Here is a 10,853-nt window from a genome sequence, read left to right as displayed (position 1 = left end):
GGGGAGCTTTGTCTCCAGAAGCTCCTATAGCATCCCAGGCTAGTGATGATCGTACTGTGTTATCACCTCCAGACTAAATCTAAGATGACAGAAACTGAGCCTGTCTTGCCTATTGTATCCATAGGACTTCTGCATGATAGCCACTCAATACTGTTTGAGGAATATACGGGCACACCCTAATCTCTAATAGTTTTAAAGAAACCAAAGTCAAGTCCTCTTAGCAGCTCTGTTTCTATCTCCAAGATAACAAGTATGAAACAAGCAGCTCCAGGGAGAAAGTGAATGAGTTTAAAGAGTCACTAGCTCACTTCCCAGCAAGAGCTGGCTCTGGCAAGCTTTTACAATTCCACCTCTCACGAGAAAACATTTGGTTTATAGGTTGTTCTGACTTGGCTTTGAAAAACCAAGAACAAAAAAAAAAAAAAAAAGAAAAAGAAAAACCAAGAACACATTCAATTTAATTACCATTCAGCATTAGTCAGCATGGATTCACAGAAGTCCTCACTCTCCATATTTATTAAGAAATCCATCGACCCTCATTTTTCTAGACAGGGCAATTTCAGACACTTCCTGTCTCCAAGAAGTCATTGCTAATATTGAATTCCAATAGTATGTGAAACTGTGGCTGGCAGCCAATAAAAGATGCTTTAAACCCCAGCCCTCCGTTGGTAGATAGCCCGGCAATTTGTGAGCAACATAACAGGCAGTGGAATTCGTAGAATTCTGAAATCCAAGCCTTTCTCTTTTGGTGGCATGAGCCAAGGGAGGATGGATAGCCCCAATGGAGCTGGTTTTGGAATCAAAGTTGCATGCATTCATTCACCTTATGTTCATGATGAAATATTCTTTTTCCAGAAGACTTGAAAATGTACCCTGACATGACAAGGGAAAAATGCTAGAATGTATTTACTTTCTCTAACTGGAAGGCAGATGCCATTTCCAGACCTGACTCAGGCAAGGCAGGTGGGAGTTAGTGCCAGCCAGCTTGGGGCCCTGCCTGGTGCCGGACCTCAGGTCCTCAGGAGATGAGAAAGCCCATCTGCTTGCCCAGCATGGCCTCACTGTAATGTGTGCAGCGGGTACCTTGTATTTGCTCTCTGTGGGGATTTAATGTAATGTCTGTCGAATGCAACCAGAATCTCAAAAGCATGGAGCCGTAGGGAGAGAAAGGCCCACAAGCTGTAAATAGCAGCAGAATGAAACACCATGTTTTTTGTTGACAAGTGTTCCCTGGGGAAGGTCCCTCCTCCCAGGAGGAGCTACATCACCAGAGTCTTCGCCACCCCCCACCCCGACATGACAGTCCACAAAGAAGTGCAGAAATGACTGCTCTGTTATTACAACGAGATAAAATGTGACTCGTTGTCAGGAACAGAAACGAGCAGCAGTGGTGCTTTTCTTTCTTTCTGTGGAAAATGGTATGAGCTGCTGGATTGCGTGTGGCCTCTAGAATTAAGTCCGTCGTGCGATGAACAACTGGCTTCACAGAATTGCAGGCTGTTACAGTTCCAACAGAACTTTGATGCCACACGTCCGAGGTACCGTGAGAGGTGTCTTACAGGAGAGGCATCCCAAACTCAGAAGGTCCGAGTGATTTCCCTGAGGCTGTGCCAGGCATTAGAAGCAGAGAAGGAACTCAATTTCCTAATCCAACCCGTGACCTTTCATACGATGCCACTGTCCCAGGGAACACAGCCCTGCATCCGCGGGGTTTAGGCAACAAGCAATGGGATTAAGTGTCTGACTTAGTCGGCTTGGGCTGCTATACCCAAACTACCATAGGCTGGGTGGCTTAAAGAGTGAATATTTATTTCTCACAGTCTGGAGGCTGGAAAGTCCAAAATCAAGGCTCCAATAGATTCCGTGTCCCAAGAGAGCCTGTTTCCTAGGTCAGAGATGGCCATTGTCTCAGTGTCCTCACAGGGCAGAAGGAGCAAGGGAACTCTCTGGATTCTCTTTACAAGGGCACTAATCCCATTCCTGAGGGCTCCATCCTCATGACCTAATCACCTCCCAAAGGCCCCACCTCCTAATACATCACCCTGGGAGTTCAGATTCAGCAGAAGACTATCCTGGTGGACCTAAGCCTGCACAGATGCTCAGTGGGAGACAATTAAGCATCTTACTGCCCCCGATCTGCCTCCTCCCTACTTCCCCCCACCTTTCGTGTCCCCCAAAACAGACATAAAAGCACAGAGCAGGAAGGTTTGCAAGACCGCAGACCACACCGCACTGGGTCTGTAAATCACAGGTGGACTAAAGTTTCTCCCACATTCGCCCGTCCTGCCCGCTTCTTTTAGACAATGGGACCCATGCAGACCAGAAATTAGCCATTTCCTCTTTTCAAAATAAAATACTTGCGAAGGGGACAGTGTCAAGGGGCCTAAGAGGGTTTTTTTTTTTGAGGGGGATGTCAGATACCCCAAGATGAAAAGCCAGACTGAAGAGGAAGAATGGAGCCGGTGGGGTTCTATTCTTAGAGGAACAGATTGCAGGACAGCTCGTTCCCAGCCCCCAGCTCCGTGTTCATTTCCGTGGCCAGTCAGTGAAGGGAACTCCCAAGTCATTACAAACCATCCCTGATGATCGCAGTGATGGGCTTTTTCTGCAGCCCAGATTTTCTACCTAATGCTTCAGTGGACTAATGAGGTGCCAGCTCCTTGGCCTCGTGGCAGATCTGGGAGGGATGAGCAGGTCAGGGGAAGGGCGATTTGATCCCCAGGACTTCGTGCGTTGGAGGCAGAATTCCAGCGGCCGGGCAATCCTGTCCTCTGGCCACTAGGCTAACAGGACAGAAGGGGGCTATTGAAAATAAGATGAGGGAGGGCTGAGCTGGGCGGTGGGCTCATAGGAGCACTCAGTTCTCCTCCCTCTGCAAGTTGACATGGGGCACAGATGAAAGATCTCAGAGTAATAAGAGAGAAAAAGGCACATTTATTCTATCACTTCATTTGCTTGCCAGGCAGGAGTGAGGCCAGCAACCTGCTCCACAAGGCTTGGCTCTCCAACGCGTTGCATTTTGCCTCATCGCTGGCTTCCCTAAGAATATTTGCTTTTTGAAAAAAATATTTTAAATAATAACTGCTTTAGGGTCTACTTAAAAATAAGTAACTTGATTTTCTCGCAAAACAGCTAAGCCTGCTGGTCCCTGATAAAAAAGTCAATCTCTTCTTTATTGCAGTGTGTAAGCCAGTCTGCCTCTGGGAATTTGCCAAAGTAAATAATCCTAAATCCTGAAAAATCTACCCTCAAGACTATGTTTATTATGGCACTACTTATTAGCATGAAGAAACAGTAAACATTTTAAATATTTAATGATAGGGTGATAATGGTTAAGTAAATTGTGTAAATTCCCAGTAAGGAATATTATTCAGTCATTACAAGTGATGGGAAAATGCTAAATTCACTGAAAAGAAGACAATAAGGTTATAAAATTAAATTCGTGGACCTCTCTAGAGACATGGAGGAAACCTGCCATAAAATTTCCTAAAACATTAACAGTGATTGCAGAAAGGTGGCAGGATCATAGATGATTCCTTTTCTTAAGTTTTTAGTTACATAATCGTACTTTTGTAATGGAAAAATATGAATATAATTTTCCAAAAAAATTATTGCACTGACCCACTAAGACATTTCGTTCTTCTGGACCTAAGAGGCAGGTGTCTGACTTGAAAGAAGTCTCCGTGCAGAGGACTGAGGAGTTTAGTGACTCAGCATGAGTCACCTGTGAGTCAACCTAGTGTGAAGCATGTCAGGTAGTTACTATGACAGCTACCGCTTGTTAGGTGGTGTTCATAAAAGTGTGGTTTCTAGAACTCCTGCTGTTCTCTCCACTGGCCGCGTGATGCAGACTCTGCTGTCCAGAACTGTGTGTTACCACAACCAGAAAGTGACTGAGGGTGAGGAGTCAGGGCAACAAGGCACCTGAGAACCACAGGATAGGGAAACGGAAGTTTCCAGATGGGCGTATGGAACTGCAGAAAGAGATGTAGCTATGGCCCGTTGGTTGTCCTCTAATATTTGAGAAACTGGAACATTGTCTTGTTCTTAACATCTATTCCCTCTTCACTAGGAAGTTGGTGTCTTTATCCATGAGTGATCAAGGAAAAGGTCACTCTTCTTTTGTCACCCTGGTTCTGATTTTCTATGTGCCATGTGCTCTTCCAAACCCAGGGGCAGGGATCTATCTCCTTTATATAGGGTTGATTTGCCAATCACTGAGTTCTTCCTTTGTAAGTGCTTCAGTTCAGACGTTAACCATAAATCCCTTGCCATTATTTCTGTAGAGTTGCTGCTCTTCCTACTTTGCTACTGTACAAACCCATGCCATGCTGTTATTTGTTATTATTATTCATTCATGCCACAAATATTTTCATGAGCACTCACCACATGCCAGCCCCACATGAGGCTCTGGGGCACGAAATTACCCAAAATAGAAGAAAGTTTTGCCCTCAGTCAGCTTACGTTCTAGTGAGGTAGAAAGAGTTAACAGCAGGTATTTGCATGTACTAACTTTATACTCATCCCCATCCTGTTAGATAAGTACTATTATTATCTCCACCTTAGAGATGAGGAACTGTAGGTAGAACGATGCTGAGCAACTCATCCAAAGAGAAAGGGTTGGAATGCCTGGGTGGCTCAGTGGGTTGAGTGCCCAACACTTGGTTTCCGCTCAGGTTATGATCTCAGGGTCATGAGAACAAGCCCCGTGTTGGGCTCCATGATCAGCGGGGAGTCTGCTTGAGATTCTCTCTCTCCCTCTCCCTCTGCCCCTCCTCTTGCTTCTCCCTCTGCCTGTGTCTCTGCTTCTCTGTGTCTCTCATAAATAAATAAATAAATAAATACCCAACCAAACAAAAAAAGATGCCCAAACCCCAGAGAAATAGTTATCTGTAGGGGGACAGGAGAATGGGCTGGAAGGCGAAAGAAAGAGGACCCAGACTTTCTAATATATATATATATATATATATATATATATTTTTTTTTTTTTTTTTTTTTACAGTGCTTGGATTCTGATGTGTGTCAATGGTTATCCGTTCACAAAATGAAGAGGAGGAAGGCAGAGAGGAGGAGGAGCAGCACCCTCTGCCGCAGGCCCCGGGAAGGCTGCCCTGGAGGCAATAGGCAGGGCCCGGGCCCCAGCTGCCCCCCTCCCCCTCCGCAGAGCCCGAGGCCTCGGGGACACGCCTCCTGAGCTGCGGGGAGGGGACATTCAAAGCGGAGGGACCATGGGTCCGCTGACTGAGCGATGAGACCTCTTTGGCTTCTTCCCCTACTGCACCTCGGGACTCGGGGCTGGGCTCACGCCCCCACCGCAGTCCAGGGCCCCGGCGTGGAGCAGAGGGCTTCGCTGCGGGGCAGGGACGGACACCCCAGCTCAGAGCGACAGCTGGCACGCCGTGCCCCCGGGCTCTGAAGGCTCTCGGGGGCCTGGCCCACGCCCGGGGCCTGCACACTGTCCTCTATTCCCCGTTTGCACAAGGGAAGCACACGGAGGGAGACTTTTGTCAGGATCCTCCTGCACTGAGGGGCAGCTCCCCCTACACCACTCATCACACCTTTGCTTTGAATCTTCAAAATGACCCTTACAATTTCCCTCCTTTTTGTGCTCCTGGGCTTGGGGGAGGGGTCCATTAGTATTTTTTTAATACCTAAACTATTTTAGACTCCCCGCAAGATTGAGCAGGTCCACAGCCCTGCCCCGACGCATGCGCAGCCTCCCTGGTTGTCAGCCTCCCCAGCACCACGGTACCTTTGTCACAACGGATGAGCCTGCGTCCACACAGCATCACCACCTAAGTGCACAGTTTCCCTCCAGGTTCACTCTTGGTGCTGTACCCGCTGCGGGTTTGGACAAATGTATAATGACATGTATCCGCCGTTAGGCGTCACACAGAGCAGTCTCACTGCCCTAAACACCCCCTGGGCCCTGCCCCTGTCTCCTTCTCTCCCCTGGCCCCTGGCCACTGACCCTTTCACTTCTTCACAGGTTCCCCCTCTCTAGAATGCATACAGTTGGAATCATAATTCATATTTTAAAAATAATTTTTATTGTCTTACTGTTATCTTAGCAGGGTTTGGGAAAACGAGCACATCAAAAAGTTAACGAGTAGGGGCGCGTGGGTGGCTCAGTGGGTTAAGTGTCTGCCTTCGGCTGGGGTCATAATCCCAGTGTCCTGGGATAGAGCCCCCAGTAGGGTTCCCTGCTCAGCCAGGAGCTTGCTTCTCCCTTTTCCTTTACCCCTCCCCTGCTTCTGTTTGCTCCCTCTCTCTCTCTCAAATAAAATCTTTTTTTAAGTTCATGTTTAATATGCCACATTTAAATGGAAATCCCTGTGTTTCTACTAATTTTTTTTTTTAAATTTATTTTTGACAGTCACACAGAGAGAGAGAGAGAGAGGCAGAGACACAGGCAGAGGGAGAAGCAGGCTCCATGCACCGGGAGCCCGACGTGGGATTCGATCCCGGGTCTCCAGGATCGCGCCCTGGGCCAAAGGCAGGCGCCAAACCGCTGCGCCACCCAGGGATCCCCTAATTTTTCTTTTAAAATGGAAGATGGTTGTCTTAGGAAAAAGAAAAATCTTCCCTACGTTGAGTTCAAAAACTATGAGTGAGGGTTCAATGTGAACAATCTCAAGGCCTGTGGGGATTTCAGTTCTGGGGGAGCTTCTGGGAAGGTGCAGGGTTTGTGCTCAGGGTGGTCACAACTTCCAGTGGAATTAGGAGAGGCAACCGTGCCATGTTCCCCGACTACGCTGCCACCAAAAACCCTGTTATCGGTGGGACTGTGTCCTCCTGAAAGAGCTACGTTGAAGTCCTAACGCCCAGTACCTCAGTGACCTTATTTGGAGATAAGGCCTTTATAAATGTAATCCAGTCAAAATGAGGCAGAGAGGGGGCTCTAATCCTATATGACAGGTGTCCCCATGCAAACGGGAAATGTGGACAGAGGAGACAGAGAACCGAGATGATGTGAAGACTTGCAGAAGACAGCCAGCATCTACAAGCCAAAGAGAGTCTGAAGCCACAGAAGCTGGGAGGGAGGCCTGAAACAGATTCTTCCCTGCAAGGTTTGGGAGCGAGCACGGTCCTGCTGACAGCTTGGTTTTAGACTTCTAGCCTCCAGAATTGTGAGACAATGAATTTCTGTCGTTGCAAGCCTCTTAGTCTGTAACTAGAAGCCCTAGGACTTCTAGTTACAGTTGGAATTCCACATGGTGAACTTTCCAGAAAGAGATTAGTTGGTTCTTGGTTTGAAAATCAGATTAGCTTAAAGAGGTTTTATTTTGCTATGTTTTGCATTGGCTTTTTAAATATAAATGTTGACCTGGATACCCTCCACCCCCACCCCAATCTGAAGAATTCCTTATCATTTTGGCTACAGCAGGGCTTTTTCCTGCTTTGGAAAAAGGAGAAAAAAAAAAAAAAAACCCACAAAAAAACAGGTAGTTAAATTTTGAGGTCTGTCTCCTCCAGGGCTTTGAAGATGAAGAAAAGCAGCTTAATTGGCTCTGGACTGTCTTGGGGGTGATTTGATATTCTTTTTAAAAATAGATAGCAAGGAAAATTGTCTCATATTGAAATGCCACTCCCTCAGACTCAGTTTTAAAGGCTCCCTTGCAGGCATCCCTCCCGGCTTCCTGAGAGCCCTGCTGGCTCACTCATCTGCTCCCCAGGGCCAGCTGGAGAGAGCTCTCCCTGGCTTCCCCTCTGCTCTGCCTCTGCCAGCACCAACTCCATTTCCTCATCATTTTTAGGATTTCCCCCTTTCAAGATGTATCTGAATCTTCAAGAAATTTGGAAGAGGAAAAATGCCCTGCTTTGTCCTAGCCATACTGTCACTAACCCTGAGTGGAGAAGAGATGACTGTGTCTCCACGTTGGCTCAGAGGGAGTCTGTTTCCCCCTCCTAACCCACCCCAGTCCCAGCAGTGGGGCAGCCTCAGTACCTCTGAGGCTCCACTCGAATGTTCGGTGTTGACACGGAAAAGGCCACGGCCCTCACGGTAGTGCAGCGCTGCTAAAGTGTGTTCCACATCATTAGCTTCCAATTGCCTTGGCTTCTCAATTCATGTCATTTATTCCAAACCATCTCCGGTGGATTTAGCGGAGCATAACCCTGGAATCTGAAGAGGAGGGGAATATTTTGAAACCTCGTTAACTGTTAGGATCTTTTCTATTAAAACTCTAAGCCATAAAATTGCCTCATTTGGGTATTTTTTAAATGCCAACCTCCTCTACTCTGATAAATTTCAGGCCACGTCTCTCATGCACAGGTGAGCTGTACTCTGACAAAGCACAGGCACAATTGTCTGACCAGGTTTATTGGTAACTAAAGACCATCAGAAATATCTTCTTTTTCACTTTGCTTAGTTTAAGACTGTCCCTGAACCTTCTGGTGGTATCTGTTATGGTCAAGCACTTGACCAAAATGGCGAGATTGAGGGCCTGTGGGCAAATGTTAAATTCTTCTTTGGGTCTTTCACTGAGGTGCTAAGGAATTCTTTATGGAGGTTTGTGTTAAAGAGAAGGGTCTATATAAGGAAAGAATCAGAGTAACGGTACCGTTTTCACAAATTACAGACCTCTTTGGAATTGTGTTTGATGTGAAATTATAGTCTGTCTCCAGCTTCCTTTTCGCAGCTGTGAGTTGTTTACTATTTAACCATGTAACCTCAAATTACAGAGAAGATGGGGGAAAAAATCCCTGTTTGGGGTATAGTCTATGCTCATCTTCACAGATATCTTGGAGCGTGCATAGCATAAGATTCCTATTAGTTGTCATACAGGTTCATTTTAACACCCATCTCCTGGTTGCTCGTGTAGTTTTGAAAGTGGTGTGTTCATAAATAAGGAAAAAATCTGGAAAATCTGGAAAAATTTCAAAACTGAGCTGAAATGCAGCGATCTGGTTTTAATCTTTAAGAAAATCAACTTCATTATTAATTTCCCCTCAGACATCTCCTGGGATCTGGCAAAGGCAAATTGCAAAAAGGTTAGCCAGATTGCATTTGGGCAGAAAATCTTATTTAGATCATATCATCACAACCAACTAGCAGTATTTGGAAATCAGACATGGATAATGCCAAGGAATGAGGGAGGTAGGAAGGGCTTGCAGCTCTCACAGGGCCCTCCCCAGACCCTGAGTGCTCCTGGTACCCAGTGAGCATCTGCTCAGAAGCAGCATAGGGATCCTGGGGCACTTCCATCAGCCAAAGTCTGGCGATCCTTAGGAAAGCATCTAGCTTTTAAAGCTTTAGTTCTCTCATCTGTAAAAAGAGGGAGTTAAAGAGATGACCTCTAAGAATCCTTCCAGTTCAAAAAAAATTCTGATTCTAGGCCAATTTTGACTCATTGCTGACACTGCATGCTTATAGGAAGTTTTCATGGGAGAAATGAAATCTGAGTAGTGCTATGAAAATTTAGTTCAAGAATTTTGGGTATTCTAGGCTACAGAGTGGTGTAACTGATGCTCTATGGATAAGTGAGGACAGAACACCCTAAGACAGGTGGATTGAAATTCTGGCTCTTCCACTTCCTTAGCTGTACTAATATCTAGAAATAACATCAAACACCTAGTACAGTATCAGGAACTTTGTAGATAAATAACAAATTGAAGCTATTAATGATGTTGGAAGGTGGCTGCCCATTGAAGCAGAGTGTGTGTGTGTAGGGGCACCTGGGTGGCTCAGTTAGTTAAGTGTAGGACTCTTGATTTTGGTGCAGGTCATGATCTCAGGGTCATGAGATTGAGCCCTATGTTGGGCTCCACAACCAGGTGTGGAACCTGCTTAAGATTCTCTCTCTCTCCCTCTCCCTCTGTCTCTCCTTTCCTCATTCTCTTGCTCTCTTTTTCTCTCTCAAAAAAAGAAAAAGAAAGAAGAAAGAAAGAAAGAGAGAGAGAGAAAGAAAGAAAGAAAGAAGAAAGAAAGAGAAAAGGGTGTGTGTACAGAAGAAGAATATGTGAGAGCGAGAATTGTTGAAAAATCCTGAAGCCTTTAGTCACAAACTATAAATTGTTGTGAGCTCATGGCAGTTGTGACCATCTATTGATCTACAAAGAGAATCTAGGAGTCAATGCTTGAAAAGGGGGACCAGGTAGACAGAAGTGAGACAGGCCACCAAACTAGGAGACATTTGGCATGCTATGGTTTTATCCTAAGATGCAGTGGCTCTGAGAATTAACTCTAGAAATTCCCATGAAGTTGATAGTAATGAAAATCATGCAAACAACCACACAAGGAAGCCAGGGCCAACACACAGCAGAAAAGTCTTGGGAATGGAAGCTCGGAAGCCAGTCATGGTCAAAGTGAAAGGACGGGGTACAGAGAGAAGCATACATAAATCAGTAAGAGGACCTCAAACAAGTTAGGACGGCTCCTGCTCATATGGGACGCAGTACCTATGCATCCATTGACTGGCTAAATGGATGGATGGATGGTGTCCTTGAAGCTAAAGACAGAGAAGCAGGAAAGTGCTGAGGAGCAGGACAGAAGACAGAGTCTATGTCTGAAAAAGCACCATTGTTTCCTTTTGCTCTGGTTATTTTTTTTATTTTTTATTTTTTTCTCCTCACCCCCTTACCTGTTCAGGGACTATCTCAGGTGTCCCTGAACCCAATTAAAGCCCAGTGGGTCCCTGACTAGGGCCTTGCAGAAATCTTTAATGCATGGTAACTATAGTCATTGTGCCTTTTTCCATCTCCTTTTCTCTAGTTATCCTCATTGCTCTTTCTCTGGGCAGGTTCTCATTCTCTGACTCCGGGGGCCAACGGTCTCCTAGTGGGTCAGTCTGTATATCCAGGTTCACACGAACATACGCCATTTGATCATGTAGTGTCACTGCTCAAAAATT

This window comes from Canis aureus, chromosome 24 (assembly GCF_053574225.1).
Source record: "Canis aureus isolate CA01 chromosome 24, VMU_Caureus_v.1.0, whole genome shotgun sequence".
Taxonomy (NCBI): domain Eukaryota; kingdom Metazoa; phylum Chordata; class Mammalia; order Carnivora; family Canidae; genus Canis; species Canis aureus.
The sequence above is the reverse complement of the archived record's forward strand: the minus strand, read 5'-3'. Positions refer to the sequence as shown.